Source organism: Polistes canadensis, unplaced genomic scaffold, assembly GCF_001313835.1.
Source record: "Polistes canadensis isolate GaletaPanama2010 unplaced genomic scaffold, ASM131383v1 scaffold_70, whole genome shotgun sequence".
Classification (NCBI taxonomy): domain Eukaryota; kingdom Metazoa; phylum Arthropoda; class Insecta; order Hymenoptera; family Vespidae; genus Polistes; species Polistes canadensis.
This window is the reverse complement of record NW_014569617.1, coordinates 611,196-637,219: the sequence shown is the minus strand read 5'-3', so window position 1 is coordinate 637,219 and position 26,024 is coordinate 611,196. Positions and strand designations below refer to the sequence as shown.

Sequence of the window (26,024 nt, the reverse complement as noted above, 5' to 3'; positions counted from 1 at the left end):
CTTTTGTACTGCATCGTCCGCCAAGGACGAACGAAAAGAAAGCCTTTTCAATTTCCCCGACGCGTGACTTTTGACTTTCGTGTGATCTTTCGATGAAGGTATCAAGTTATCTTTGCACGTACTCAACAAACGAACAATAGTACTAAACCCAAAAGAAAATAAATTTCTTTCTCTCTACTTTATCATCGAATAGTAAAATCGCTTGATTCAACTATATCGAATTGTTTTAAAATAGTACGTCAAGTTTATTTTTGGATATGGTATAATAATATATTAATAGTTTTTCTTGTGTTAATTGTATAATATTTAGATCGATTGAATCTATAAAGAATATCATCAGCGATGGTTTTCAATTCAATCGATATCGATCTGTCAGTAAAAAGTAGATATTGAACGTTTAAGCACGTTTCATAGTATTTATTAAGACAATCGAATCGTATTTCCGTCAATACGATATTAGTTCCAAGAAAAAGCTTTATACGATCAACGATCACCACCACCAAGTCCGATAACATTATCGTCATAACTAATATTTGAATAATAACATAGTACGTAGATTGAATCGAAGATTTGAATGATTTTCCAATATTCCTCGACGATACGACGTTTCTATAGAATTCCATGAATGAAAATAAAGTAAGATAAATTAGTTGGACTCGTAGAGAAAAAGCTTTGAGCTTTATAGCGAAAGTCGTTTCGCTCGGTTATGCTTTCATAGAAAAGGGAATAAGGAAAATGGGGAAGGAGACTCGCGTTCTGCATCGAATATTTTCTCGCGTCAGTGAGTTTCTTAACGTTTCGACTTTCCGGTAATCTCGAGCCTACTAGGGCGAATACCGGTCGAAGTTATGCCAACTCGAGAATTTTCATCAGCAAGGCAAGATTCAGTTGAGAAAGAGGAGAAAGGATAGAAAAAGAGGGGGAGGGTTGGCAGCTGCTTGATCGAATCCCGAATTACCGCAGGATGTCTCGTTGCCAAAACTTCTTAATTCGTCGTTTTGGAACGACCGAAGGAAGGAACGAACGAAAAGGCTTCGAAGACGATTTACTCTCTGCAGTAGGTGAACGATTGGGTGAAGGAGCTCGAAACACGTACCAATGCGCGTCGCGATTTTATCGACTCCCATGGAATTGCATTCGACCCACGTAAACAGAAATATCGAGATCCTGGCACAAGACCTTTATCCTCTATACCGTTTTCCAACTTCTGCAAGATTTAACAAATTCGTAAGAGACTTTGGGATATTGGGCAAGACGACGAGTTTGTTTCCCCGAACCAAGTAAGTTGGAATTCTCTTTAGGGTGCAGTTTTCAAGTTCATTTGCAAGCCCATTTTGCGAACGATCAAACTCGATCTCGTTAGCGAGTCCTTTTTGTTAATTTATCTTAAATTATTATCAATAGATCTAGGGAGACACTTGTTTTTTTCTTCAAATATTCGAAATAATATTACGAATAGAAATTGTACTTTTGATCGAACTCGCGCAACGAGAGACACTGCCAACGTTTCTAAAATGAAAGAGAGAGAGAGAGAGAGAGAGGACGAGGGAGAAGAAAAATAACAACGTCAACGAATACGGATTACGAACACTATCGAACCTCTTTTCATCCTACAGGCAGATCCCGACGAGACAGACAGCTTTTCTCGGTATTCGACCATTCAAATTCGAAAACGTGAAAGCCGACGCGGTTAGAAATCCAGCGTGTGGCCCCCGGTCACTAAAGTATTCACAGAGCCGGAAACAATCCCAATGAACTAGCTCGTTGCTCTACCTGCCAATTATTTGCTCGCCAACTACCATCCAAATTCGCGTGATTACGACTGTATTTTGTACGTTTCAATCCACCGGCACCATTCGCCATTAGCACTACCACCACCACCACCACCACCACACCACCACCATTACCAACAGCACCATCACCTATCGATTCGATTTCGCACGGACGCCGATGCGGACGCGTCGATTATCCAGCCAGTTTCCCGGAAACGTTTATTTTTTCAAGCCTACACCTAGGAGAGGAACGTAAATGCTCGCGTAAAAATGTAAAAAGTAAAAAAAAAACAGTCTTTCGAATACCAATCGAACGATTTAATCGCATTGAAAAAACATTACTTCCAAGCGCATTTATCCCCTAGTCCGATACATATATACTTAATTGCTAAGTGCGTTATCGCATACGAAGGAATAATTTGCGCGTATGATTGCGCTTGGGAATGCAATTGCACTTAACGAGACTAACGTATATTCAGTTGCATCTTAAACGTGACTACTACGTTCGTTGGTTGCACACGTGTACAACACATTTCAACCGAAGTTAAAATCTTCTTCGAGCAAAGGCTCCTCCTCTCTGATAAACACGCGTAACGGTTGTAGAATTTTATATCGTAAAGAGACTACGTGCATTCTCTTTTTTTTTTTTTTAAATTAAATAATAATTTATTCTTTCCTTCTCTATATTCGTTAAACCGTAATGCCTTATAAAAATCTGTTGGTAGAATTTATGAAAAGAAAGAAAGAAAAAAGAAAGAAAAAAGGACAAGAAAAGAACTCTCTTATTCGTTTAAACGCGAAGGTCTAAACTCTCCTCGTTAATGCGATCGCACATGTGTCTTTCAATGTATTCGCAATACACGCATGTGCATATACATTGAATGACTCGAACGTAGAAAGTTGAGAAAAGACTCCGAAGGTTTTGCACCCTCGTGGTTTGAACAAAGTCTACTACTATACACATCCATGTAACCTCCTCCCTGTTGAGCTCTTTTCAAAACGAGACTCGTATACGTAGTCTAGATGGTATATAAATGTGCGTTTGCGTGCTAACTGAAAATAATTACGAAAATACTACCCTTGGCTTGGATATCTCAAAGGGAAAGAGAAAGAGCCCGCGCAATTACGAATATTGCTGGGTTTGTAAACCGATGCTGGCTTGGTCCATACCACACCGAGTCCGAGCAGCAACAGCAACAGCATCCTTGCTTCGTTTCATCTAATACATTCGTGGCTTGCCTCTGTTCACCCTCCCCCTTTCTCTCCCCCTTTTCCCTCTTGGAATACCCATAACATTTACCTACTCTACTACTATCCCTTCGTTTCAATAAAAAAATATATCAAAGCAGACATAACTCGTCTGCCTCCAATTCGAAACGAGAACAAATAGATCTATTTTCCTTTTTTCTTTTTTTTTTTTCCTATTTCTTTTTCTCATTTCTCATTTCTTATTGCAACATTCAATATAAAACTGCTTGAGGTTTTAGTAAACAAATTTAATATGAAAAAGAACTCAACTTTTTAACTCTTCTTTATTGCGAAAAAAATTAAAAGAAAAGAAATAAAATAAATGTATATAAAAGTGTACTTTTTGAATAATAACGCGACTTTCAATTTCGTAGATTTCTACGACTCTTTTCTTCTTTGGACACAAAGAACTCCTTCTGTAAGTAATTACAAGCGTTTTATTATGACTCCGCTTAAAAAGAATGTAATTTCATTATGAATTAAAGTTCTATCAGTTTTTTCTTTACAATTATATTTGCGCACGCACACACATAATGGATATTTTATATTACTTTCGAATAAAATAGGTGAAACTTTACAAAGAGTAAAGGTCGATAGAGCAACGAAATTCAATCTTATCGAGTCGTTTCATTTTCTCATCGAATAGAAATAAAAAAAAAAAGAAAAATAAAAAATGGAAAGAAGAATAATAAAAATGCGTATATAAAATTCATTAAATTCACTTGGCCGCCGTGTGCGAATACGAATACGAATACGAAACGAAAGGAAAAAAATAAAATAAAATGGGAGGTATTTTTAACAAAATCAGGGCTGCTAAAAGAATGAATTAAATACTGCAGTAAAGAGAGTTCAACGTTTAAAAGAGGGCTTGTACAAAAATTCAAGCCATTTGAATTTTGGTATAGTTAACTTGCCTGCCCTCATCTACCTACGAGAATCTCCTTCTCCCTCTCTCTCTCTCTCTCTCTCTCGCTCTCTTTTGTAATTCTCATAGTTTTGGCAGTATACGCGTAGGAAATAAAAAATGAATAAAAAGAATAAGTATAAACGAACAAAAATAACAAAAAATAAAAACAAAAGGATGTAAAAAAACAAAAAATTGTAGGATACGATTCGAGAAGCGAATACAAACGTGTTGCCTCCTGGCAAACTTGTTTCCCCCTTCTCCTTTTCTTTCTATTTTCGTTTCTCTTTTCACGCGCATCGCAATGCTCTTTCCCTTCGTTCTACCTTCCGTTTTTTCCATATATATATATGCATGCGCATGTCTGCGTATACGTAGGAATCTTTATACAGCGAAAATTATGAGGGTAGGTTTTGAAAGAACGAGACAGGTAGAGTGGTGTAGCTACAGAAAAGAAAAAGATGGAAAAACAAAAGCAAGCTACGTTTTGACACATCAATGATTATATATTCTTAATTAATAAACAAACAAAAAGAACGGGGAGGAAATGTGTTTGAACATTTAGAAATATTCTTTCTCCTATGCGACATGTTCTTCGACAAAACAAAATCAAATAAAACACAGAAATCCGTGTGACGTCGATGCAAATTCGTTGCCATTCATTTATGATGACGAATAAAAAAAAACAAGAAAAAAAAGTACGCGCTTCGGCGAATATATATATATTCTTCGTTAATAAAATAATGTAACCGGGTGAAAAAACACCGAACACGATGAAGACTCGATCAATTTTTTTCCTCGACTTTTCCTCGCTTAATAATGAAAAAAAAAAAATAATAAAACAAAATGAAAAGAATAAAAAAAAAAAAATGAGAACAATTTGAGGGAAAACATTCGATAGAATTTTATCGAATCAACTGGAGTCGCAATTAAACCCCCGTGCTACCTTGATTAAATATATATAGGTATATATATATATATATATTCGTATTTTTTTTTATTATTTCCATCGAGTATTATTTTGTAAAGTGCATTTATAGCGAACACGCGGATGGGTGTGTGTTGACTGCTGATTGGTCGCTGGTTGGAGGAAAATCAAGACTAGACGACGCTTTGCTCTGACGAGTGTGTGTTCGATTATGCGACGACGACGATGACGACGACGACGATGGCGACGACGACGACAACGACTATGACGGGGGTCGCGTTTATATCAAGCTGAATGCCACTGATTGAATAAGTGGATCTCACGCGAGGCCAGCTCGTCATATCTCTCTCGTTGACGATTTTACCTCGTCGTTGGTGCTCCTATTTGGCATCAACGTCGCTACTGTCATTCGCCTACGCTTGCTTCCTCCTCTCCTTCCTTTTCTCGACACCGTCAAATGTCGTTTGCACGACCACCCCCATCTCGTATCATTCTCTACTACACCTACTCTCTCTCTCTGTATCCCATACAAATAATATTCTATTCAAATTCCACGACCAATTCTAAAATAATCTCAATCATATTTAAATAAACTTCTGATTTTATATTTCATATCAAATTTAAAATAGCTAGAAACGTTTTTTGACTTAACGATGGCTCACTTGTGTGTTTTCAAAAAGAAACAAGACGAATGGGTTTGAGAATCTTAAGGAAAATATTGTAAGGGCAGGTGGGAGAAGGTTTAATCTACAATAGTGATGGAAACCATGCTTGATTTTGAAAAGGAGCGTAAAGAGAGAGAATCATCGTACCATCGAAACTAAATAAGCCGAAGATCCGTATCTCGTTAACGTTCTTCGACATCGTTCAGTATACATATACTATTCCCCCATTCGCTTATCCGATCGTACCAAATTTTAGACGAGAGAGAAACTAGACAAACCGAGAGAAATAGAAAGAGAGGGGAACTTGAGGGGGAACCCGAGAGAGACGTGAGAGAGAGAGAGAGAGAATATAGATTTCGATGAATAACCTGATTAAACGATGGTCGCCTCTCGAAAAGTCCATTACGATAATCTTGATCCGATTTTCCATAATACTTGCCAAGGTAGATGAATTCAAGCTATCCGCGCGAACACGTTTATTCTCAACTCCAACCCTCTACCAACCTCCCAACCTTCAACCCTTCCTCCTGCACACTACCTTTCTTCAATCCATTGTTTCACGTGTCTTTGACCTAAAGTGATTATTCTACGTAGAATAAAGACGATTATCCTGAACAATAAAAAGAACATTTCAATGCATAGACGATCCTTCCCCTCCACTTTCAATTATTTCCAAACTAAAATAAACTTGTAATTTTCCGTTGAATTATTTTTTATTTTTTTTATCTCCCTTCCAATCGAAAATTAAAAATATTTCATCGTTGATATGTGTGTGTAAATATATATGCAACAAACAAATTGGATAAAAATCAATCGATAACGCACATATTGAAATTATAAAATAAATGAAAATAATTTGAAATTACTTTTATATATATGTACATCGAGAGAACTGATGTGAAATTCGACGAATCGTATTTGTATTGTATTTAAAACTTTACATTTGAAATCCTACGTGCAATATTTATTGATCGAATATAATTAAATGCGAAATATGAAAATGATTTGTAATAGAAAGTACTGTTAATATTTCGAATATATTATTCTTAAACCAGTATCGAACCAGAGTCATATTTTTCGCAATACAAAAATCGTACTAACGCAAGTCTAAAAAGAAATAAAATTCAAGATTTCGCGTTAGTTCCTTGCAAAGACGTCTGCTGTCCAATCCGGTTTCTGCGTTTACGGTGACTACTGCAGTCTTTTTATGACAACCCCACGCGCGACCAGACGTCAGCACGACATTTATTCTCCTCTTGGCAACACACCTTCTTCTTCATCTTTTTCTCTTTATTTTTCTTTTACTTTTTCCCCTCTCTTACTCGCACCCCATCACGTCATCCTACTCGTTTCCCTGGATTTTTCGTGACATTATTCTTACACGCGATTCTCCCTCTCTCTCTCTCTTTTTACGAGCGAAATTTTTCCGAACGTCGCCCCGACTCGTGCTCGTTTCTTTTACCACCATGAGAATTTCCCTTCGAGTTATCCCATATACTACGTGTACGCGTAAAGGGGGTGCATGATGATGATGATGATGATGATGATGATCTAACTCTGGGCCGTTGCACGTACGAACTATTACTTTTACGGTGAATAATATTTATTCCAAAAATAATATTATATTTTATACAACAACAAAAATAATATATATATATGAGAAGAACAATTTCGAGGAAAAAGTATTATATACGTGAAATGTTACCGCTAGATCGCTTTGTAGAAAAATATGTTATTTTACGAACGATTATTATGAGAACAATTTGTCTATTCGTAATACAAATTGAGTATATATATATAACAGAGAACGAAGGTATTGTTCCATGTTAAAAAGTAACAAACTAAAGGAAAAATACTTGAAAAGTGGGTTTCACTTCTTTGCCTTTGAGAATCATCGAAAACGAATTTGTATTCTATTCTATTCTTACGTCTCGAACTCCCGCTTGTTTTACTTTGCCGACTATACCACTTTTAAAGCAATAAGAAAAAGAAAAAGAAGAGGAGGAGGAGGAGGAGGAGGAGGAGGAGGAGGAGAAGGAGTTTTGTTGGAATAAAACACGAGTTTCGAGTCAGCTTCCAAACGGGAAGCTTTTAAAAACGAGAATAGAAAGTAGTTTTATATATCGATAGGCTATTATCGATAAAAATTCTTATGGAGGGTGGTGGCCGAAAGGATCGTACAAAGTAAGGAGCCCATAACGAAACGGATAGGGCGAATATTTCCTCTATTCTATGTAATATACGTATACGTATACATGTATGCATCTATAGATATTATATGAACGGATATTTTTATCGATACACTGTGTTTTCATCGACTTGTTTGCGCTTCCACTGCATAGCCCGTTATTTCACAGTTATTTGAAGTCGAAAGTAAACTCGTTGCAAAACTCCGATTCGTGATATAATCTCTATCATCTCTCTCTCTCACTCTCTCTCTCTTTCTGTCTCTCTCTTTTATCTATATAAATTTGTCAGGGGAAAAGAATTACAAGATTTTATTTCCATAAGAAGTAAAAAAAAAAAAAGAACTCTTTTAAACGCGATACGATTTATCGAAAAGATATAAAATAAACATCGAAAGTATCTCTTTAAGGGAGAAATAACAAAAAAAAAAAAAAAAGAAAGAAATACACATTGCGTTGGAATAAATCCTATTATTTATATTACGTTTTTGTCTTCCCATTATCGGAAAGAAAAAATCGATAATGAAATGGAAATAAATCTAACGTGACAAATGAACCGTAAGAATGTACTTCGTCGGTTATATTTTCCGAGTCATCGTAAACGTCATTTCCGATTAGAAAAAGAATCGGTGAGAGAGAGAGAGAGGGTGCATACAATCAAGGGAGAAGGACTTCGGGCGTCGTACAATTCCCCGCCTTAATTTCGGAAAATCCTGTTCGGATACACGCGGTGTGTCTGGTGAAGCGTGCGAGTCGACTTTGAAATAGGAGGAAAAGGGGTGAAAGGTGGTGGAAAGGGGGTAGAAAGGGGGTGAAAAGGGGTGAAAGGGGGAAGGTAGAGGATGGTGCAGGAGTGAATGATAGCTCGCGTGCTATTCACGCGACCGGCTTGTCCACGTTGCGCATGGATATGCCGGCTAATCCGATAATCTGCCGGTTCGGTCCATTGGCCCAGCATCCCAGCAGTATCCCAGCATCCCTCTCTCTCCCTCCTACAATGTCTATATCTCTCGTCTTCCTCCATACGTTCGTGTCCCACGCGTCTATATACATTTCGGCAAATTCAGTTGCTCTTATCGTGACAGGACCAAAACGCTTCGCGTTACACGCGGCTTTAAAAGCACCACCAGCAGCAACAGCAGCCCTTCGAATTTCTCTCTCTCTCTCTCTCTCGACCGAACGCCACCGCCTGATCTCGTTACTTCCATTTTAATTTCTTCCCTTTGTTACCCCTTTTTTTCCTTTTTTTATTTTGTTATTTTTAAATCGAATTGACGGAGATAGACTTTCTATTAGAATGTTGTTCGATAAAGCTTTCGTTACGAACGTTGACAGAAAATTCCTATACAATGTCGAAGATAAATGTAATGTTTTACTTCCAAGAGAATATTTAAGGACGAATTGTTTTTCAATTTTTCACAATATAGATTATAACGGATAAAAGAGGGATGCAATATTTCAGGAATCCGATAAAGCATAAGGAAATAGAAGAAGAAGAAGAAGAAGAAGAAATCTCGTAGATTATTACAGAGAGAAAATGGTAAATCTTCCAGTCAAAGGACGTTTCTGTCGTCGAAGCAATCTTCGAATACTACGAGACTACGACTACGTCCTTGGGGGATTGATTTAGAGTTAAGGTACGGATCGTTTGCGGATCGTTTGCGGATAGCTCTCTCTGTCTCTCTCTCTCGATATATATCGAGCAGCTCCGATTCGTAGCATCTGCTTGTCAGCATGAAATATTAGCGAGCTTTCTCTGGGATCGGCAAGCGTAACATGCGAGAACCTACATTTCAAATCGACGTTACGGGATTAGAAGACACAATCGGCATATACAACTTTGAATTCGGTACGGGTAAATTCTCTATGCGCCACAGTTTAATCCTATTATGAATCAAATATGAGCTACGTTTGTCTACCGTTTCTAATCGTTATCGATATCAAATTAATAATATATGTTTAACTATGTTATATAAGCAGAAACCGTTATTAATCTCTGCAAAATGTATATTATATATTGTACAATACACAAATATATAGAAAAAGTGTTTTAATCAAAGAAAAATATAGATGCATTTTCACATTTCGCATCATGGGCCATCAGAGATGCGAAAGATTGATTCTTAAAAATCTCAAATTACGATAGGAAACAAAAGGATAGGTAATAATAATTTGAAAGCTCCGCAATAGGTCCTCGAAGATATACGAGCTTCGTGTAATAACACAAGATCGATCGTTTTGCATGTGAAATTGAATTTACGCTTAATATCCGTTATCCATAAAACGTCGTTTCGCTTGTCAGACAGGAATGAAGGCTATAGAATTCCCGATCAAAAGTGATCAGACGGTTTCAAAAGAAAGTTACAGTAAAAGGAATAATAGTTACGACTATACCGAAGTTCCTTTTTACGATCCCCCTTCCATTCTTTCTCTCCTTTTTTATTATTTTTTTGCTCAAACATAGGAAAAAAAATAACAACCGGTTTGCCGTTTTCAGCTAGGGTTTGCAAAATTTTAAACATTTCTTTTTTTTTTTGGGTGCGGAATGGCGCAATGCCGTTCGCCTATTATTTCGTTTGTTTTCCTTTCTTTTATTTGATTCAACGTGGGCTAGTTTATACCTTTGGTTTCGGTTCTAACTGGAAAATAATATAACTGGAGAACAAACTGTCTGTATATGTATATATATATAAATATGTGCAGAGATGTATACAAGCGTGTTATAGCTATACACGTTGAATGTTCTACTGTATGTACATTGCGGCACGTTAATTAAAAGATCCGACTGTCGCGTTAATGCGGTAATCCTGCTTGCCCGTCATTATCCTCTCTAATCAACGGACGCTTCTACGTCAAATTTGTTCGACCTATTTCTTGTTTTCATCCGTACCAAAGTTCTCCAGTACAAATTCATTATTTTTTTACGGTCAAATAACATTTCCCCACATATTTTTTATGGAATCCTCCTACATCTTTTACAAAATTTTTGTTTTCATATTTATTTTGTATTTTATTCCGCGTTTCGTTCGATCCGCGCGGAATTACGATACGCGGTGTTGCGAAATGGAAAATTAAAAAAAGATAAAAAGGTGTATAATACTATATTTAAAATAATATTACATTATATGTATTATACGTATACCCCGGTAGCGTCGGCAGTCGGAAAAGATACATGTAAAAATTCGCATGACATTTCATATTGGAAATGGTATCAAACGAAAGAATAAGAATTTTTATATAATATTTTCACGCGTATTCGATTTCGTTGCTTATGTGTTGAACGAGAGAAACGTTATGAGGTACAACTTTTTTTCTGTACCCATTTTATTTTTTCGCTTTTATTTTTTTTCAAATAATCCAACAACCAACTTCACATTTTCCCAGGTATACTGCATTTAAACGCGTTTACGAGAATGAACGTGCATTTCGTACGTTTTCATTAATCATTTGCAACGCGATCCTTCGTACATACATTGTCATAAAAAAATATTAAATATCCCATAAAATCAAAACACACATGTAGAGAGTAGGATCGATCCTACTGAATATTCATAAATACGAATACAATGTAATCGAAATATCGCGTGTCGAATAAGTTTCCTCTATATTGAAGCAGATGACCGATCTATTCAAAAGAATATATATTATTTTAATTCAAACTACGATTTTTAGCTTAATGAATGTATTATATACGCACGCGTGATATGTATACATTTATACGAATAATTTCCGCTACTAACCGTAGAATATCGAATAAAGTACTATACATACACGGGAAGAAGCTCAACCTCGAATTAACCAAATGCTGTCATATGAAACCGCGAGATAAAGAGGGATGGAGAGAGAGAGAGAGAGAGAGATGGACGTCTTTCATGTTAAAAGCAGCACATGCAGTTTGAATTGCACTTTGAAATTAGTCGAGGCTGAAACCCTTTAGGTTTCTGGTTGGTCGGACCTGCCCAAGGATATTCGATATCGCACTTACCGTGATTCCTAGTCTCTGGTAATACGAAGCATATAAGGATACCATGAAAACATGAGTTCTAGGCCTTGGAAGTTCTCTCGAAAGTACATGTGAACTTTGAATGGGCAAGAGAGAGAGAGAGAAAGAGTAAAATAGAAGGATATTGTCGACTAGAAAATCGTCCAACATCCATCTCGGTTAGCAGCGATCCGTCGGAAACGATGGCGTCACGTACGAAAGACATCGACTTCGAGCTAGGAAACCAGAGATCCATTTGTCAGAGAGAACGTCTCTCCAGCTTTTGGAGAACGTGATAACGTCGAAAGTACGTATTCCAACTTAAACCTACCTACCTATCCTTTTTTAAGATCACAAAAAAACATCCAGAAGTTGATTAGAACTTTTCGCGAACAAAAATATCATTTTTCTCTCCTTTTTTTCTTTCCCTTTTCTTTTCTATTTCTGTAATGCGCTCGGTTGTAATAATAGATTCGGATTATTTTATACAAATTCAATGAAATGCGAGAACTAACTACGTACAAAAATAAATTTAAAACAAAAAAAGAATGTTTTTATACGTTGGAGAACACAAAGGTAACTAGCCTGTATATATATATATATATATATGTTTTATCTTTTTCTATAGGATTCGTGCAGGAAAAAGTTTGCATTTTTGAATTATTCTATGAATACGACGGAATAACTCGTGGATATATATTATCTAACGAAATATTTTCCAATAATAATTAATTGTCGTCTAAATATCGTCTAGATTATTTTTCAATATTCCATACTTATTTTTGTTTATAAGAAAAATTAATAATCGATTCTCGTAATCATCATCATCGTGAGATATTTCAGTTGAAAAAATATCGCATTGTCGTCATTTAAATGAAGGTTTGTGATCAGAATAGGTCCTTTGATATTCACGAAACTCTCTAATCTCGAACGAACACGTACAGGAGCAGAGATTCTAGCTGGGTTCCTCTCTCTCTCTCTCTCTCTCTCTCTCTTCTGCGCGATTAGACGCGATGCACGTTGTTACCGCAAGTTGTCGTCTGACACGCATAACCGTTATGCACGATCTGACGTAAATGCCAGGCCTCGGCCCTGTCCAAGCTATTGACCGGCGAAACTGCTAATCCTATGGCTGTGCACGTACACCGCGTGTTCCTACGTCAATCTAAATACAAATTACCGATGATCGATCGCTGATACATATAACATCATGTTAAACATTTTACTTTATCTATAAATATCTTTACATAAATATATATTCTTTCATTTCATTCATTTTCTTTAGATATTTGCAATACACGCTAAAATGCATTTCTACACCAAGCTGAATTTTTCTCACACAATAATATGTATTTATAGAAAATTATTAAACTTTTTAGTGTTTATACCATAAATGGTACACGTGGCTTAGAAATGGCATCTCATCGTAAACAGCATGACAGGGAACGTGTTAACGAGATATACACATTGTTTCTTTATAATAGAATAAAAATTATTCATAAAGTTTACCTAATTAAATTTTCTTCTTTTTATCGCGAAGAATATCGATTATTATTCAAAAGCATCTGTTGTTTCTCGACAATTTCGTTATACAAGCGTAGAAAAATTTGCTAAGCCAGATTTTAATAAAACAAATCCTTTCGTATAAACTGTAAAGTTACGAGGTTGAAGATAGGAAACGATTCTAAGTTAGTAACAATGTTGTTTCAATTGTGCATAATGTTTATCCAAGATAAATTTATGCGCATCTGTTATAAGGATGTCGCGTTTAAGCGCCACGGGGCGACGCGTTATCGATCCATGTTTGGACGCAGCCTAGGTATTGTTCAGTAAGTACTTAATTAGCTACTTGTTCTTCGCCAACTTGTTAGCTTATACGAGATGCTGAATCGGAGAGAGAGAGAGAGAGAGAATAATGCGAGTTTCGCTTATATTTCATGTCACTATGGATAAATTTCACGATTAATAGACTACCGTTTCCTCTTCTACGTACGTATATGCATATTGTTCGCTAAAACTACTTCATTAATATACATAGGTATAGGTATAGTAGAGTATTCTATCAATCGTCACGATTGTACGCTACGATTATATCAGCAAGTATTCTAAATACTAAGCTATTAGTTATAAATCGTATTAATTCGCCAGCTGCAATAACGTTATGAAATAAATTATTTCGAGACATTTTCACGTTTAGCAAACGTCAGCCAAAGAAAGCTAACTTGTTTTTCTCGAAGACAAAGGACCAAAAGGTATTTTCCGAGTTAACTGCTTGGGAAAATGTTCGTCCTCGGATAGAAACGTTTAACGATAAATATATATCAAGATTAAATCTGGCTTTCGAGGAAAATCCCAGAAATCGCGTATGGCTCGATCCCAGGGATCGTACGGTCAGCGATACTTTACACCTGCCCTAGCGGAAACCTAATTAGATAGGACGAGATTATCCGACTGGCATAATACCGGCCGTTTCACGAAACACCGAACGAACACCTATCTATCCGATTTAAGCATCGTAATCTTACACCGTGCGTGTTTTTATATCGAAATGAAAAATAAACTTACTTGCGTTCCCCGTCGATACACCTTTACAACCCTCCACCCCCCTGAACTGCCGAGATTACACGAATAATCTCACCTTCTACAACACCACTTTCTCGGGCTTGAAAATATCGATGCCCAGGGTAGGTATATGAAAAATATTGACGCGCATCTCTTTTTCTTTTTTTTTTATTATATATTCTCTCTTCTACGTAAATATCTACTAAATAGTTATTGCAAAATATATCTCGAATCTTGCCTATATGTATATATATAATACCATTATCGAAAGAAATAAAAGTGAAAAAAAACAATTTCTTACAATTTTGTCGATCGCTGTCGAATAAAAAATAATCCCTGTCCACAACATTTTCTCGGAAACTTTTCCAATGATTTATTCTCCCTCTTTTCACGGTACCCTACCATCGATTTAATAAACCTCGAACTATAGAATTGTATGAACTACTTTGACGCGGAAGCAGAAGGAAATGTTCCCCTTTCTAAAGGCAATCATCGGTCTACTTCCTGCCTCGATTTTACGAAGATTCCTTCGCGGCATTGATTTCAATCAATCCCTTTGACGCACTCTACTCCTAGACGCAACCCCTCGACGCAACTCTCGCTCTCTCTCTTTTTCCCCCGCCMCCCCCCCCATCCCGCCATTTCTCATTTACCATCCAAGAAATCGCTGCTCTTCTACAGGAATTCATTTACATTCACTGAATTACCAACTTCCCGTTCTATTACGTTCTCTTTCTCTTGGTCTCTATATCTGTCTTCCTTTTCATCGAGCTTGCATATTCTCAAGTACGATACCACGTTAACGAGATGCCACGTTGAACACCAACCCCTCTTAATAACTTATCTTAGGTACATCGTTCTAGAACGGCAACTTTATTATCTTAATAGAGTGCCACGTCGATTATTCGAAATAAGAGAGATGCTAATTTTTCGAAAGATTAACAAGCTCCGATAATCTCCTCTTTTTTATAATAATTTATGTAGAATCTCTAACACAAACTTTATTCATTTTTTTTTTTGAGATAGACAAAAGAAAAGATATTATCTAATAAATTTGAACGAGTTATCTTAAAAATATTATTTGATCGCATTTGAAACTAGTTTCTTTTTTTTTTTTTTTACTAAATCCGTATTCCAAAAAACATTCACTTTTAACGAATTTGTTAATCGATTATTTACTTAGCTTTATGTTGTAAATCGTTCATAGGATGAACTACTAGTAACACAGTGCGTCCAACGAATATTATATTTTATTATCTCGTAAAGCTGTTAATTGAACCACTCTAACGATACAAATCGCAATCCCAGTTTTCGCAGCAACCACCAACAAGCGATATATCTATATGTATATATATAAATATACATATATTTCTGAGCCGAGAGTTGGAATGGATAAAAGCAGAGAGAAAGAGAGAGAGAGAGTGAGTTGCTTTGCGAGCGAAATGGAAACTATCGTTGGTATGATCAATTTATAATCAATGAAAATAAAATAAAAGAACAAAATAAAGTCGACGAGAACCCTTTTCGGTATTTCGTTCAACCCTTGTTTCGTTCACTTGTGCTTTAAATAAAACAACAAAAATTCCACACGCATTAATAGGAATAAGACAGAACGTTAATAGTCGTGTGGGTGCCCTTGAGAGGTACCGAGTTACCTGGCAATTAAAAAAAAAAAGAAAAAGAAGACGAAGAAAAGGAGAAAGAAAAACGATGAGAAAAGGGAAAAACACAGAGGGTCGTCGTCGTCGTCGTCGTCGTCGTCGCGTGTTTGTCGATGCATCGCAGCGAGTGGCGTCGGCGTTTTTAATCGGCACCACTTGTTTCTAACGACCCTCCTTTGTTTAAACCCCTTCACCGCACTTCAACCCCTCGAGTCACCCCCTGTAGCCAAGCTCACCACCCGACTTACCAACGCCGTCGTAGTACACCCACCCGGAACGAACCTTCTCTCTCTCTCTCTCTTTTTCTCTCATTTTCATTTTCTCTTTCTATCTATCTCTTTCTGTCTCTCCCACGCATACTGAGAAACGTGCACACATTTTTTTACTAACACTGACCTTACTCCTTTTCTTCTTTTTCAACTGAATGGTCCAGACAATTCTCGTTTGTTCTTTTTTCTTTTTCTTTTCTTTTTTTTTTCATAATTTTCTATATAGACTTTTAATTTATGGATGAACCATCGAGCTCGTCCGCGAAACAAAAGCTATTTTTCGGTAGAAACATTATTTTTTGTTCTCCCTCATGAACATACATATACGTGCGACAGAGAGAAAGAGAGAGAAAAGCTAAGGAAGAAAATATTATTTCTCTTCGATGCTTTTTCGGAATGAAAACATCAGGAGGATAGACGATAAAGGAACGCTGTCGGTTCTTAGCATAAGCTTGTAAAGTATTTTACGAGGAGAAGATCCGGTAGGAAAAATTTGAAATATTCACTCGTAGGAATATGCATGAGTACGTTCGATTCCGTTCAGATAAAAAGAGAGAATGAGTGATAGGGAGAGGGAGAGAGAGAGAGAGAGAGAAAAGAAAAATCGAGGTGAATATTCCTCTCTCTCTTCCCGTTTCCAGTTAAATAACATACTACATTTTCTAGAAAATTTATTTCCTACTTTATACCATGCTTCGCTATCGGAAATATTACTATTTTCCGATTTTATTCTCTACAAAAACAATGAGATTTATTTATAGTCTTATGCAAATGCTCTAAACAACCTGTTTTTAAAATTAACTGCGTTGCATTTGTGAAAAGAAAGGAAAAAGAAAAAGAAACAAAAAACAAAAAACAAAAAACAAAAATAATTAAATAATTACATTAATAATTAGGAAAATGTAAACCGTTATCGACATAATTGCAAACTGCTGTTCCACGCGAAATAATTTATAATTGAATAAACTTGTAGTTTTTTGTTGTTGTATATATATATAATCGTTTAATAGCTCGCGAAATAAAATTGTAGGACGAATGTATTTTTGTATCTCACGTAGGAATGATTTTATTCCGTAGACAAAAGGAAAGATAAAAACCAAATGGCAGAGTAATTTCACGTCAGTTTGTAAAACATTAGGTGGGATAGGCAAAGCGAAAAGACAGATAATCGATTTTGTCGGCGGGGGAGGGATCTCCGATTGGAAGAAGGGAAAAGAAGGAAGAATCCTACTACTACCTATGTTGAGTTTGGTCGAAGCGCATCGAGAAGCAAAGCGAGTTCGATCGAATAGCGTTCAAACGATTTCACGATGGACTTTCTATATGCGTTAGAAACGTCCAAAGCCACGAGTCGCTTTGTTTGCGAAATGTCGACAACGATTAATGACTATACCTCGATCGTCCTTGATTCTCTCTCTCTCTCTTTCTCTTATGCAGCTACTACGCGAGCAAACCCATAAACACGCATGCACGCACACACAGAGGCATATAAACGTTTACAGAGCTTTAATAAATCGTTAAACTCTCAATCGAGCGATCACCTAAATTATAAATGTTCGCGTTAACAACGAGTCGTCGTCGTTGTCAAGTTGAAAATCATATCGTTTAAGAATTGAACGAAGAATAAGAAATGTTTTTGTCCCGTATTTAGGTCATGATCGAGAAAAATTTCCTTCAAATCTAATCGATGCGTCCCAATCCGTCTTTTTTGCAAACGTTAAGAAATATCGACGATTGGAATTTAAACCAATTAGCGTGTTTCGAGAATGCTTTTGCAAACCTGATCGCTCGATCGAACTTTTCCTCGTTCTAGAAAAAGCTTAACTCTTTGAAATTTTATTCTGACATATATGTATATGTATACGAATTTTAATAGGAGTATTACTTATAACTCGTTCTCTCGATATTACCCGGGATTGAAGATTTTTCGTTTCGACGATAATCCATGACACAAAAAAATAAAATGACATAGAAAGTTTTTTCAAGGTGGTACAAAAGTAGTAGGAATTTGTAGAAAATATTGGTAGTCGCAAGTTTTTACGCGTATTATGTTCCTAGAACTTCATCTCGTACCCCTTTACAACCCAACCCACCCCTCTCCGTCTCCCCCGTCCACGGTAACGACGTGCAAAAGACTATATAGCACGCGTGTACTAGGTGCTCGTTAACGAAGCGTATGTTATCGAATATCGTCACATAACATCGTCGAACAACCCCGCGATAAACGATTACCCGTGTATATACTTTTATCCTCCCTATCTCTACGATAAGAGCAAATAATAGACTCGGGATAAATAATATCTGTGTGATAATAAATGAAAATAATTTCTATGATCCGATCTACGTATGTACCCATAATTATAAAAGTGGTCTATAAGTCATATATCTCTTGTCTTCAAATATTTAAAGGATTACATTTCAACACCAAATGAATTCTATATAATATTGAAATAACAAACACTATCTATCGGTTCATTTTTGACAATATATCGTGTGAAAATTACATTCAGTTAATTTAGTTTAAAATAATCTAACGTGATATAACTAATAAACTCATTTTTTTGTCCTACTACAGGTAATAACGTAAATCATTATGCTTATTATATAGATCATAAATCAAATTTAATGTAAATAGCGCAATATCTCTTAAATCAAGAATTTGTACGTCCTCATTAACGCAGGATAAATAACACAAATTAGTCAATTATTAACGATTGCAAATTTTCATCGAGAGAAATATTCTTCGAACGCATACAATATATCACGTACGAACGAATCTTCGTGAAATGTAATCAGCGCAAATGCGTTTATATGCACGCAAAGAAAACAAACAAGGAAGCCCAAGGAAATTATAGTTGACAGCTAGACAATACAACTTTGTTGTTGGTAAAACATCTTTGCTTAATGGACGAAGGAAGGAATGCAATATATTCTCTTCGCGAGAATATAATAAAATATCGATAGTTTAAATAACATTAATCTCGTTTAAAGTTTTGAAAATATTTTCTCATGTATCGAGGATAAATATATATAACGTTTATCGCGATATTTTCTAAACTACATAATAAAACTTCGATAAAATACTTTGGGATACGACACGACAGGTTGGGTAAAACAACGTAAAGATAAAAATAAAAGTAAGAAAAGAATGAAGAGGAGGAAGAATATTGGTCAGACTCGTAAAACGTCGTGTTACAACGATAGCTCCTGGCCATTGAGTAAAACCATGCAAACTGTTGTCGTCTCTTTTTCTCTCTTACATTCTCGCACGCATTTTCTTTCTAAAGTCCAGGTTGCACGTCCTGCGACCTACATCAACGAGAGCAAGGATACATTATTACTAGCATCGGAAAGCAAAGCTGCGATGGTAGTACGACGACCGGAGGGTGTTTCAGGGTCGGTTGCCATGGCGATGTGCTGGGACGGTTACGGGGGTGCAGCCTGGAATATCAACCCTCTTGCCTCTTTTCCGTGATTCTTTCTCTCTCTCTCTCTCTTTCGCTAACCGTATTCTCTTCTATTCTCCGTCTCTGTTTCTATCTCCCTTCATCCAGCAAGCCTTTTGTGTCCCCTCTTTCGCTTTCCTTTAACCTGCCTTTTCTCTCTTAAAACCACGTAGTCTAACCATGACTCGGCTTCGTATTTTATTCCATCGTCGATGGATTTAACGAATACGTTCACCGAATAGAATGATTAGTCGATGTACTTGTGTATCCTACCTACGGAGAGAATCACTCTATTGAACGTCTTTTAAAACCGTTCATATTAAACTCTCCGTCAATTGGACTTTATTTTAACGATCTCTTTTCTTTTTTTCTTCTAGCAATCAATTTCATTAGAGTATTCAAAGAACCATTCCGTCATAGGGTCTCATTGTCAACGATTGCGCGCTAGTTTTATAATCTACTAACGTAAACGTGATTTTTTTTGTCTTTTTTCTTTAATGAGAATTCATTATATGGATCGTTTATTTTGAAAGTGATGGTATATATATATATAGGGTGTCCCACATAACTCTAGTCACGATTTTTCAAGTACTTGCGATATAACCTGAACAAAAAAATACTTTAAACAAAAGTTGATCTGTTCTCATTGAAAAAAAAAGTTGGAAAAAAATTTTTTCATACTTATAGCAAGCGGATTTTAATGATTTTTATATTAAATTAAAGTACACTCTTTTGTCTACGCGTAGAATACTATATCGAGTTATAAATTTAGCATGTAAACTTGAAAAAATGTCAGAAATTGCAATGCTGTAAATTGTGCATCTTTGCAATTTCTTTGAAAAGTTTTGGTAAGTACTTGAAAAATTGTGACTAGAGTTATATGGGACACTCTGTATTTTATAACAGAATTAGTTTAGAAAAAAATAAAAAATATATATAAAACGTGAAAATTTGTATCTATCCTGTGGATTATCTCTAAAAATAAGTTTCTAACGATATTCTTGGGCGTCGTAATGGTTTTTTTTTTCGCGCGAAAGATCATCTTCGTGTGGCAGGTTTTTATTATCGTGTCTCGAGCATATTCTATTCCACGCGAATCGTTTTATCGCGTCGTTACGTTGCTCTTTACGATCCCGATCCCGATCCCGATCCGTAAGGATATATTCAAGGATCTATAGGAGGGACACGCCTGGCCCTTATTTCCTTCCTACGTCCTACGGAAGAAGCTCGATTATTGTAATGTTCTATCATTATCGGGAGACGGACCGTTATTACGAACACTCGGCTTTATCGTTCTCGGCAAATCGTTTTATTCCGTTCAATTCGTTCCATTCTGTCATTAATTATACTACTTGTGTTACCCACAATTTGTCCGGTGAATTTATCGATCCCGACTCAAGACCCTATCATCGTCACCATTCTCGAAACAACTCCATTGTTTTCTGCGAGATTATCACAGAGAATGATTATTCTATTATTATTATTATTATTATTATGATTGGAAAAAATTTACAAACGAAATTATTGTGCGAATTATATATATAACACACAAATGATTTATTAAATAATAATAATTAATGTTACGTAATATACTTAATTATTGAATCGTTCGTTGAAACAACAAAGAACGCGTGCGAATCATTCGAAAATTTACTTAATTTCCATTTACTCTCTCGATGCGACCCGTGTTGTTTTCTCGTATATTAAAATACTTGCATTATTATTAAATCATTATTCCATTTAAACGTAGCATTGAAATTCAATATTATTATCGTCCGACGATATAATTACGCTTAAAAATGATTTTCTCTCTAAACGTTATAGCTTTCCGCGCAATTGTATGCCAGAGTTGTTATTTATCGATCCGATGAAATTTCAAACGATAGAACAACAAAAATTTGTGATTGGTTAATAACGTTAGATTTTCTCTCGTAGGAATGATTGGGACTTTTCACTTTTGATTTCTATTTCTCGGTAAAAGTAGTTTCACCGACGTTCATTGAGAAAGAGGTTCGCGTGGCCAGTGCAAATAGGGGTAGCCACCGCTTCCTTCCTTCCTTCCTTCCTTCCTTCCTTCCTTCCTACCCTAGATGAGAGAGAGAGTGAGAGAGAGAGGTCACAAGGGGAAGAGAAGCTTCGAAGGACACTCTAATGAGAGAGCCCAACTTCTCGTGCTAGTTAAAAACTAATTACTTTGGTGTAACGAAACCTGAACACAATTGATGCCTCAACTAAGCAGAAATTTTTCTCGAAAAATTATTTAACGATAATCACCGCATTGATTTCATCGAACTGTTTGTTAGAACTTTCGATTCGTTAATTAGACTTTTCATCATTGAAACATAAAAATCCTATATTCGTATACGTGAATTTAAACATTTTGTGAGAAAAAAATTATCTCAACAAATGCGTTACAGTTTTAGCACTGAAAACACATTTTCCTTTTACATTTTGTTCACACTTTTATTTATACCTAAATGTACAAAGGGTATATACCACACGGTATATATCTATATATCTCTTAAAAGAAAAACTTTTTATGGTAATAACATGAATCTTCTATGTATACTTTGAAAACTCTCATCTCCGGTCACTAATTACTTCTGTTTTGTTAATACATTAAGCTATAATGACGTTCTTTAAATGAGAAACACGCTTTCATAAAAGATCACCCATCTTATCTCAGTCGCTGATTACCGGCCGAAACTTTATGCAATCTCATTGAAAAAAGAAAAAGACAGAAGTGGCAAGAGAAAGATAAAAAAAGAAAAAGAGTCGGTATGTATATATAGACCACGAGGGAAATGTCAAAATGTATGAAACTTTCTCCCAAATTTTCTTTCGCTCCATTTTTTTCCCTTCTTCTCCTTTTTCTACTTAAACTTTTACGTTTGAAGGAAAAAAAAAGGACCGGACACCTGAATTAGTTTGACTCGTAGAATTAGTTGAACCATTGAAAAAAAAACGTTAAACTCGCGAATTTCGAATGAACAAAACGGAGAAAGAAAAAGAAATATAAAGGTCTCTTTATCGAAGAGAACAAATATTTTACGTTTAGCAATCTCGTATCTATTCTCCCAACAATTTGCTCGTAAATGAAGTTTTTTAACAGGATCGTATGGATATCCAAGGAAGTGGCATGAAAAATCGCGTCGCCTCAAAGTAAGTAAGTTACATTCTTCTGTTGAAAAATTTGGAATTACGGACGAAAGGAAAATTTTGGTCGCAAATTGAGTTTTTTAAGAGGATCATATGATGTGCAAAGAGATGAGTGAGGGGAGAGGGGTGGCAGCACGCAGAAATCTGATTTGCAAAAGGGTGAATTTATAGTGCCAAACCAGTATTTCGTGGAAACGAGAAAAACACAGTAAAGACAAGGGAGAAAAGAAAAGATAGTAAACTCGGAGCGTCGTATCCAGGTTGTTGTAAAAATTTATACGAGCAAAAAAAGAGTAAGAAAGAAAGAAAAAAGGAAAGAGAGAGAACGAGCTATGGGTGACCTCCAGCATCGCGTATTTTTTCTTTCCTTTTTTCTTTCTTTTTTTTATGTCTCCCATTCGCGACGCTTGTTTTATTTACAAGCGATCGAGGCAAAAAATCTTTATGTTTCTACGAGATGAGGAAAAAGGAAGAGAGAGAGAGAGAGAGAGAAAGAGAGGGAGAAAATAAAGGAAAGAAGACAACAAGTGCAGCATCTGGTTTTAAACGCATAGGTAATAACGTCGACGCGAATGGATTTTTCGATGCGGGCCAGGCAAACACCTTGGAAAAGAAACGAAAAGATCGGACTCTAGTTTTAACATCGAAACGGCCAAGTTAAACGAGTTTGGAAAACAACAGAGAAAGAGAGAGAGAGAGAGAGAGAGAGAAATGAAAACAGTTCATTTGTGCATTTACGATCAAACTGTAATTTGAATAACATTTACGGAACTCGTAATTACGTGGAAAAATCCAACGAACGTGTTTCGATATTTCTCTAAAAAAAAAGAAAGCGAGAGTAGGAGAAAATGCATCCCCTATGCATTTTGTCTATTCTTCGTATAATTTAAGAACGAAAGAACATAATTTACAAATACATTTTCTATGAAAATTATTATAAATTCAAATGTGGATGTGTGTGTGTGTGTGTGTATAGTAATAAGAAATAAAATCTCACACGTAAAATATATCGTTTCCGGTAGGAATAAAAAACGACAAGATAGAAAAAGAGTAAAAAGGTAAAGTAACAAAATTCCATTGGGAAGCAAAAGAGACCACAACATCGAGCTGCCTTTTGGCCCACACTTCGTGCACACATAGGATAACTTATATGCATAGATGGTGCATACACATGTACGTACATACATTTGCGCATGCCTTTCGCGCTCCGGAAAAATTCCAAGTACCGTAAGAACGTAGAGTAAAACCGAGCGGCATGGAAAATACCACGCGAGTTTTGAAAAAAAAAAAAGAAGAAAAAGAAAAAAAAATAGGGGGAAAAGGAAAAGAAGGAAAAAAAAAGCAAGGGAGTGGGAAAACGCACGGACACCGAAAATGTAAGCTCGAGGGGCAAAACGTTAGGTAGGTTGGTTGGTAGGTAAGTTGGTAGGTAGGTAGGTTGGTAGGTAGGTAGGTTGGTAGGTAGGTAGGTTGGTAGGTAGGTAGGTAGGTATATTCATACATAGTGGAGGTGGGTTTGAAACGCGGCTAACCGCGAAAAGGTGGCTCGTTAATAACCGTTGCAGAGTAAAAGGGAAAGAGAGAAAGAAGAAAAGAGAAAGCGAAGAGAGGATAGGATAGAATAGGTTGAACGTTGGACGCTCGGACGAACGTCAAATTGCAAAGGGAAACGTGTAGCCATGAGGAATTCCGTATCCGGTTCTACAAATGTTGCTGGAATCCTCGGACGTTCGCATTATTCCTCAACGTATATATATGTACAAGTACATTGATCATCCGAGCTATAGGAAAGAACAATTAATCAAGGAAAGATAGGGTATAGGAAGGAATGGGACGACAGAAAAACATCATGGCGTCTATGCCACCATCCTCCTCCTCCTCCTCCTCCTTCTTCTTCTTTTTCTTTCCCTATCTTTCTCTTATACCTACACAGCCTAGGTCTTGACTATCCTAACGAAACATGTGTCACTGCCTTGGAATACAATAAGAAAGAGAGGCTACTGACTGTGCGCACGGCTCGTTAATCACATTCAAAGTGATGGATTAAAAGCAGCCTGCAAATGAGCTGTTTTAATCTTTTCTTTCGCAAAATAAAGGGATCTAAACTTATTACGAATCTAAGAATATCGTCCCATAATTCGTTGGAAATAACAGTCGAGAAAGGAGAACAAATAAAATGAAATGAAATGAAATAAAATAAAATAAAATAAAATAAAATCAAAGTAAGATCGTAAAGCTATGAGAGAAAAAGTAAAAGAAAGATATTTTCTTTCTCGACTTCCTTCTCCAAGCCTCAAGGCACTTTTTCTCTTCTTCTTCTTCTTCTTCTTCTTCTTCTCCTTCTTTTCCGGGTGAGAGATATAGAGGAGATACGGTCTGACTTTGCGAAGAACTACTACGAGAGGGTCGCAAAATCTTTTCAGTCGGATATCTGTAATCGCGGCGACGTAAAAAGAGACTCTTTCTCTCTTTTTCCCCTTCTTATTTCGAAAGCCTGGCTTGCCTCGCTGGCAAGTATTCTTCCTCCTTGTCTTCTTGGAGTAAGTCAGAGAGACGAAAGTAGCGCTTGAAGCATTCAATGAAAGAGACAATACGATCTTCCTTCCTTTATTTTTTTACTTTTACTTAAACAACAAAAAAGTCTCAAAGTATAACGAGAAGAAGACGTTTCCGTTCGACAGTCTACCCAAGACGCATACAACGAAGATCATCCAAATTTCATTTTTTAAGTACTTGCCATATTTGTTCTTATAAATAGCTTAGCTTTTTATTTCTTCTTCTTCTTCATTTGTCATCGAATCTCAACTAATATTAACCCTTTGCATTTCTACATCGAGGGTGTGACTTGACACGCTATATTTTGTAATTCAAGTAAATTTCAAATCAAATAATTTATAAGCTGCCGGTAACAAAATTGAAATGCAATTCGGAATGGAAAAGGGTTAATATTTCTTATATTGCGTTGCGTTTTATTCGAAGAAAAATCCGATAGGTAATACTAATAACGATAAATGGCTAGGAATACAAATAACCGTAGTGGGCATAGAAACCGCAGGACGATCGGCCACAAGGGATAGTCTCCTCTCTCTCCCTTTTGGTTGCGAAGTCGAGGTAAAAGAGAAGCCACTGGTGGCGGTGGGTTTGCCATCGCGCAAACTCAAGAGCTTTCAAAACTCACTGCGGATACTGCGATTCAGCCTGGGAAATCGTACTCATACATATTCAAAGGATTTTCTCCTGCA

General features: G+C 36.3%; 1 protein-coding gene across 3 annotated transcripts in view; it reads right to left on the bottom strand.

Moving 5' to 3' along the window:
- LOC106786271 overlaps positions 1-26,024 on the bottom strand; it is a 57,212-nt gene that overhangs the window by 13,368 nt on the left and 17,820 nt on the right. The window lies entirely within an intron of this gene.